The sequence below is a fragment of the Oncorhynchus kisutch genome, linkage group LG17 (assembly GCF_002021735.2).
Source record: "Oncorhynchus kisutch isolate 150728-3 linkage group LG17, Okis_V2, whole genome shotgun sequence".
Taxonomy (NCBI): domain Eukaryota; kingdom Metazoa; phylum Chordata; class Actinopteri; order Salmoniformes; family Salmonidae; genus Oncorhynchus; species Oncorhynchus kisutch.
Window position 1 is genome coordinate 51,762,952 of NC_034190.2, and position 7,106 is coordinate 51,770,057.

At 43.7% G+C, this 7,106-nt stretch overlaps 1 long non-coding RNA gene across 1 annotated transcript; it reads right to left on the reverse strand.

The window, feature by feature from the left end:
- LOC116354477 (uncharacterized) lies at nucleotides 1–6,507 on the reverse strand. The gene is made up of 3 exons (XR_004203792.1): nucleotides 5,641–6,507; nucleotides 5,244–5,465; nucleotides 1–1,439 (listed from the first exon to the last, which is right to left on the reverse strand). It is a non-coding gene; the product is annotated as an uncharacterized LOC116354477 (long non-coding RNA).
- Nucleotides 6,508–7,106: the final 599 nt, after the last annotated feature.

Consider the following 7,106-nt stretch of genomic DNA (forward strand, 5'->3'; position numbering starts at 1 on the left):
TGACCTCGCCTTCTGGATGATAGCGGGATGAACAGGCAGTGGCTCGGGTTGGTTGTTGTCCTTGATGATCTTTTTGGCCTTCCTGTGATGTTCAGTAGGCATGAAATGGGACAAAATGTGTCGAAACAGAAAATGAACAGGTGCTTTATATGGCCTTTCTGCAATCCCCACCATTGACAGAACCCTGACCTCCAGTAGTGGTGGGAGGTCCGCCATGTTGAAGACATCTAGGAGGCCAAAGCTGCTCTGGTAGGTGGGACTGCCACACAGCTCCACCTGCACGTTGACCGGGTCGATGATGGACAAGGCAGTCTGCTGCTCGCTGCCCAGCCGACAGAAAAACACTTTGGTATGGAAAGGAGGACACAAAACATAACACAGCTTCAAACAGCCTTGTGTATACCATAGAGTTGGAAAGAGGGCCCAACCCCATCTTTTCCATTATCACTTCTGTGACAGCTTCTGTGCCCTCTAACTGCACGTTACTTACACCCATAGTGACACAAACGGACTCAAATTGACAAAGGGCTCTGTATTGCGTTAGTAGTCCAGCGGTTTCAGGACAGTTCTGAAAAGTATTGGTCAGATGCATCGATGCCGGCCAGGCTGCCAGAGAACGGTCTGTCAAGCAGACAGGGTTTGTAGGGGAGTACAGTGGTGCCCTTCAGAATGATGGCATTGGTGTCCAGACAAGACGAATCCTTCATCACCACAAACTCAGTGCCTGGGGAACAGCAAAACATGTATTATACATTATATAATCATTATGGCTATTATTACAATGAATGCTATTAACTAGTGGTTACATTGTAGCATAAAATACAACTAGAAAAATCATGATTATGAGAGACAATTCAAATGATACTTGTATCTTGATGTGTGCCTGACAATATCGACATCTCTGTTGTACAACACGGATTAAAGTAAAAGACGTAAGTCGATCTCAGATTGATTGTCTGCGGGGACAAGTTAACCTCCCCTTTCATGTACAAAATGTCATGACCATCATGTGTAGGGAAAGAGGGTAATTTTGTACATGTATTAAAATGAGAGTTTAAGAGTTTGACCAATTACAGTTCTTTTCAATTAGAAATTTGAAAAAACAGAGACATATGAAAGTGTGTGTGTGTGTGTGTGTGTGTGTCTCTGTTGTAGCTCCTTATCACCCGCCACATTGATCTTGACCTCCGGGTACCGATCCTGCATGACAGGCACAGTAGACCTCTTGGTGAACACGCCACCCTTGACTGTCTAGTGCATGACAGCACCTGTGGTGCCTGGGTTACTGCTGCCGCTGGGCTAGAGCTGGCGTGGTGGACCACCCACCCTTTCTCAAGGGCATGCGCAGGAAGTCCCGAACCAACTGGAGCCAATCAAAGATGAGTAACACACACAGGTTGTTGAGGACAATCGTGAAACAGGAAGAGTCCTTAGTGGACCTGACAGGAGAGAAAGAAGGAGGGAGGAGAAGTGAATGATTAGTAAGCGTGGGCCTGTGTCTACATGAGGCCTAAAGAGTAATATCTAAAATGGCACCTTATTCCTTATTCACTACTTTTGGTCGGAGCCCATCATTACAGCCCTAGGCCCTGGCTAATAGGGAAAAGGGTGCCATTTTAGAGTGCAAAGCTGTCATCAAGGCAAAGGGTGGCTACTTTGAAGAATCTCAAGTAAAACATATATTTTGATTTGTCTAACACCTTTTTGGATACTACATGATACCATATGTGTTATTTCATAGTTTTGATGTCTTCACTATTATACTACAATGTAGAAAATAGTCAAAATAAAGAATTGAATGAGTAGGTGTATCCAAACTTTTGACTGGTACTGTATAAATAATATGGCCAATATGTGACATTGGGATCAACATTTCTAAATGGTTTGAAACAAAAATCAAGATTTTTATGCAGTTCCACATGTGTACTTAAGAAGAGTTGTGGGCAAATTGGCCCACAACTCCACCTACAGAAAACAACATAGGCCTAGACATCCTTTAAGCACACAGCAAAATCAATGGTGTATATTTAACTCTGAAAGTGTTAAATGTACATTACTTTCAGTTAACATGAGCCCCTCTAAACTAGTGTTAAAATAACACTTGAAAGTGTTAAAGATTTAACTCTGTCGCAGTCTTCCCCATTCAACTCTTAAAGTGAACATGATTATGGTGTTTACATAGTTCTACTGTAGAGTAATATGCAACATGGGAAATATAACACTTTAGAAAAAACTAGACTCAGTTTGCTTAGTGCTGACGCTGTTACACTTTCTCAGTGTAAGAAATTAACACCAATCCAGACTTATGGATCCTGACTCAGAGTATCCTGCATTGGCAAATCGCGCTGTGAAGACACTGATGCCCTTTGCAACCACACACAAAATGATTTAAGACTGAGACTCTCTCCAATACAACCCAACATTGCAGAGTTATGTGCATCCTTTCAAACACCCTTCTCATTAACCTGTGGTGAGTTATTCACAATTTTAAAATGAACAGATAAAGTTGTATATGTAAAATTATAGATTATTATTATTATTTGTGACCTGGCATACATTTTGGGGGATTTGTGTGCCCATGAAACCTGTTTTCACCACGCAACATAAGGAGACTCGAAATGTTACGTAGTTACACTACACTAAAATCAAAAGAAAATCAACCAAGGCTTCAGAAAAAAAATTGTAGACCTCCACAAGTCTGGTTCATCCTTGGGAGAAATTTCCAAACGCCTGAAGGTACCACGTTCATCTGTACAAACAATAGTACGCAAGTATAAACACCTCTGTACCACGCAGCCATCATACCCCTCAGGAAGCCACTGCTCCAAAACCGCCATAAAAAGCCAGACTACGGTTTGCAACTGCGCATGTGGACAAAGACCATACTTTTTGGAGAAATGTCCTGTTTGGCCATAATGACCATTGTTTGGAGGAAAAAGGGGGAGGCTTGCAAGCCGAAGAACATCCTCCCAACCGTGAAGCACGGGGGTGGCAGCATCATGTTGTGGGGGTGCTTTGCTGCAGGAGGGACTGGTGCACTTTACAAAATAAATGGCTTCATGAGGATGTCACGGTTGATGAAAGGAGAGGACCAAGGCGCAGCGTGGTGAGCGTACATGATCTTTTAATGATCAAAATGACGCCGAACAAAAACAATAAACACTACCAAACCGTGAATCTCAAAGGCTAAGTGCCCTAAACAAAGTCAACCTTCCACAAAAACAATTGGGAAAAAGGGCACCTAAGTATGGTTCCCAATCAGAGACAACGATAGACAGCTGTCCCTGATTGAGAACCATACCTGGCCAAACACAAAGAAATACAAAACATAGAACACAAAACATAGAATGCCCACCCCAACTCACACCCTGACCAAACCAAAATAGAGACATAAAAAGGATCTCTAAGGTCAGGGCGTGACGGAGGAATGAAAATTATGTTGCTATATTGAAGCAACATCTCAAGACATCAGTCAGGAAGTTAAAGCTTGGTCGCAAATGGGTCTTCCAAATGGACAATGACCCCAAGCATACTTCCAAAGTTGTGGCAAAATGGCTTAAGGACAACATAGTCAAGCTATTGGAGTGGCCATCACAAAGCCCTGACCTCAATCCCATAGAACATTTGTGGGCAGAACTGAAAAAGCGTGTGCAAGCAAGGAGGCCTAAAAACCTGACTCAGTTACACCAGCTCTGTCAGGAGGAATGGGCCAAAATTCTTGTGGGCCAAAAAGCTTGTGGAAGCTTCTACCCGAAAAGTTTGACCCAAGTTAAACAATTTAAAGGCAATGCTACCAAATACTAATGGAGTGTATGTAAACTTCTGACCCACTGGGAATGTGATTAAATAAATAAAAGCTGAATTAAATCATCCTCTCTACTATTATTCTTACATTCTTACATTCTTAAAATAAAGTGGTGATCCTAACTGGTCTAAAACAGTGAATTTTTACTAGGATTAAATGTCAGGAATTGTGAAAGACTGAGTTTAAATGTATTTGGCTAATGTGTATTTAAACTTCTGACTTAATCTGTATATGTGGTGTGGGGGCTGTGCTTTGGCAAAGTGGGTGGGGTTATATCCTTCCTGTTTGGCCCTGTCCGGGGGTGTCCTCGGATGGGGCCACAGTGTCTCCTGACCCCTCCTGTCTCAGCCTCCAGTATTTATGCTGCAGTAGTTTATGTGTCGGGGGGCTGGGGTCAGTTTGTTATATCTGGAGTACTTCTCCTGTCCTATTCGGTGTCCTGTGTGAATCTAAGTGTGTGTTCTCTAATTCTCTCCTTCTCTCTTTCTTTCTCTCTCTCGGAGGACCTGAGCCCTAGGACCATGCCCCAGGACTACCTGACATGATGACTCCTTGCTGTCCCCAGTCCACCTGGCCATGCTGCTGTTCCAGTTTCAACTGACCTGAGCCCTAGGACCATGCCCCAGGACTACCTGACATGATGACTCCTTGCTGTCCCCAGTCCACCTGGCCATGCTGCTGCTCCAGTTTCAACTTCCACCTGACTGTGCTGCTGCTCCAGTTTCAACTGTTCTGCCTTATTATTATTCGACCATGCTGGTCATTTATGAACATTTGAACATCTTGGCCATGTTCTGTTATAATCTCCACCCGGCACAGCCAGAAGAGGACTGGCCACCCCACATAGCCTGGTTCCTCTCTAGGTTTCTTCCTAGGTATTGGCCTTTCTAGGGAGTTTTTCCTAGCCACCGTGCTTCTACACCTGCATTGCTTGCTGTTTGGGGTTTTAGGCTGGGTTTCTGTACAGCACTTTGAGATATCAGCTGATGTACGAAGGGCTATATAAATAAGTTTGATTTGATTTGATTTGATATGACATAATGACAACTTACACTGCCATACATGCAAGGACAGAAAAGTAATGTTTTTATGTCACACGATTGTGGACTAGTCCGTCAAAACACCAACCATGAGAAACGGTTAAACATAGTTTTAAATCAACTCTTGAATTGTATTGAATATCGCTATGTTCCCCCTTATATCTTAATATAATGAAATGAAAAAAGTGGCAGATTACTATCAATGACTTTTCAATAATTGTAACAAGTTCTCCAGTATAGGAAATCCTCACTGGTACCCTAATTTATAGAAAGACCCTTTTGCCAATACAGGTACATATTTTGAATTTGGCGTTTCACAAGGCTCTTTGCTTGGACCGCTGTTATTTTCTTTATACATGTTACCACAGAGAAATGTTATCTGCAGACATGTCACATACCTGCAATGCAGCTCCAGCTGGAGGGTGGCCCGATTGACACCTGTCTTGGCTGCAGGATGCAGTCGAAAACATTGGGCTTGCCCCTGGCACTGCTGCCCGCATCCATGCCAGGCCAGGTGTAACGGGTGTCATATGCCAAGATGGAGTGAGCCACCAGATTCACAGACTTGGAACCGTTAAGAAAAAGTCTCAAACAGCAGCTTGGACTTTATGAAATCAAACCTGCAGAGAAGGAGAAGAGCACTTCAGTGAGGAACATTGCAATTGGGACTGTCCATTTACTTCCTGAATTGACTGAATATAAATAGGATTTGTCCCCTACCCTGGTAATTTGCTAAAGTAACTACAGGGCAAACACTTGATATCTCCGTGGTCAAAATTAGGTGTTAATACCAACCTGGCTAGTGAGCATGGTTTCTATCCAGTGGCCTTGGGGCTGTCCAGCAACTCCAGACTGACGTTCATCATATCCGCCAGGATGGACAGGCTGGTGTACATGTCACCACTCAACACTGTCTGGGGACACATGGAGTCACTCGGAAGAATCCCTCTCAACATTGTTAGTCAATTAATAGTCTTTAATTGACAGTCGGCCACAGTGTAGAGTGTGTGTTTCCTCACATAGTTACTGGGGTCCTGTAGGTTGTACGAGCAAATTAATTCCTCAATTGGCTCTCCCAGGTTGTTGTCCAGCAGGCCTCGGATCAGCTGGTAGCGCTCCAGGTCCAGTGAGCAGTGCACCGAGGACAGGCCGCCGCGGATGGACATGTCTGGTACCGTATGGCTCAGCGCACTAGTCAATCAATAAATATAATATTTTTTCTTTCACTTGGTATTCCCAAGTCATCAGAAGACAGGACTATTATTAACACCAGAGATTCCACACCAGAGATTCTCCCAGCAGTGGACTGGGCCTGGGGCCTGCCCAGGGAGAAGCCAGATGAGGAGGTGGTGGAAGAAGTTTTGGGCTTCTCAGCCGACGGCTCCTTTTTCTCCTCCCCCTCACTAATCGTCGCTGGTCCAGTACGTGACTGGCTCGCCCTTACACAATCCTTTGGTAACAAGATGAAACGTTAGCCAAGTGACATGACCTTTCTCTTATTATTTCACATCTGACAAAACAATAAGCAGCACAGAAACTTAGCTAGTGTTTCCCTATTATACTATGGGAAGGAACTGGTGCAATTGCTATGCCCAGCCTAAACAGTGGATTTGAACCATCACTTTAAGATTGACTAGATGGCCAGGGAAACACAGAATAAACATACAAACATATAAATAAACATCCAAGCAATTGATTCAAGAGGTTCAGGATAGAAAACACATAAAGGCTGTAAACCATGAATGTCCATAAAACAACCATCTGCATAGTGCAGACAGTTCACACCCCAAACCAAGCAGCAAGCCAAAAGCATGCCCTGGTACCTTGCAGAAGGGTGAGAAGGGTTCTGGTACGAAATTCTTCACAAACAAAATGGCGATGAAACACTGTCTGCTACCATGTCAAACCCCATCTTAAGCAGTAAAAAAAGAAGATTCTCATGCTGAATTAAAACTCAGGGAGGCCTGTAAATCATTAGCAACTGGCAGCTTCATTAAATAGTACCCGCAAAACACTAGTCTCAACGTCAACAGTAACGAGGCGACTCCGGGATGCTGGCCTTCTAGGCAGAGTTCCTCTGTCCAGTGTCTGTGTTCTTTTGCCTATCTTATTCTTTTATTTTTATTGGCCAGTCTGAGATATGGCTTTTTCTTTGCAACTCTGCCTAGAAGGCCAGCATCCCGGAGTTGCCTCTTCACTGTTGACGTTGAGACTGGTGTTTTGCGGGTACTATTTAATGAAGCTGCCAGTTGAGGACTTGT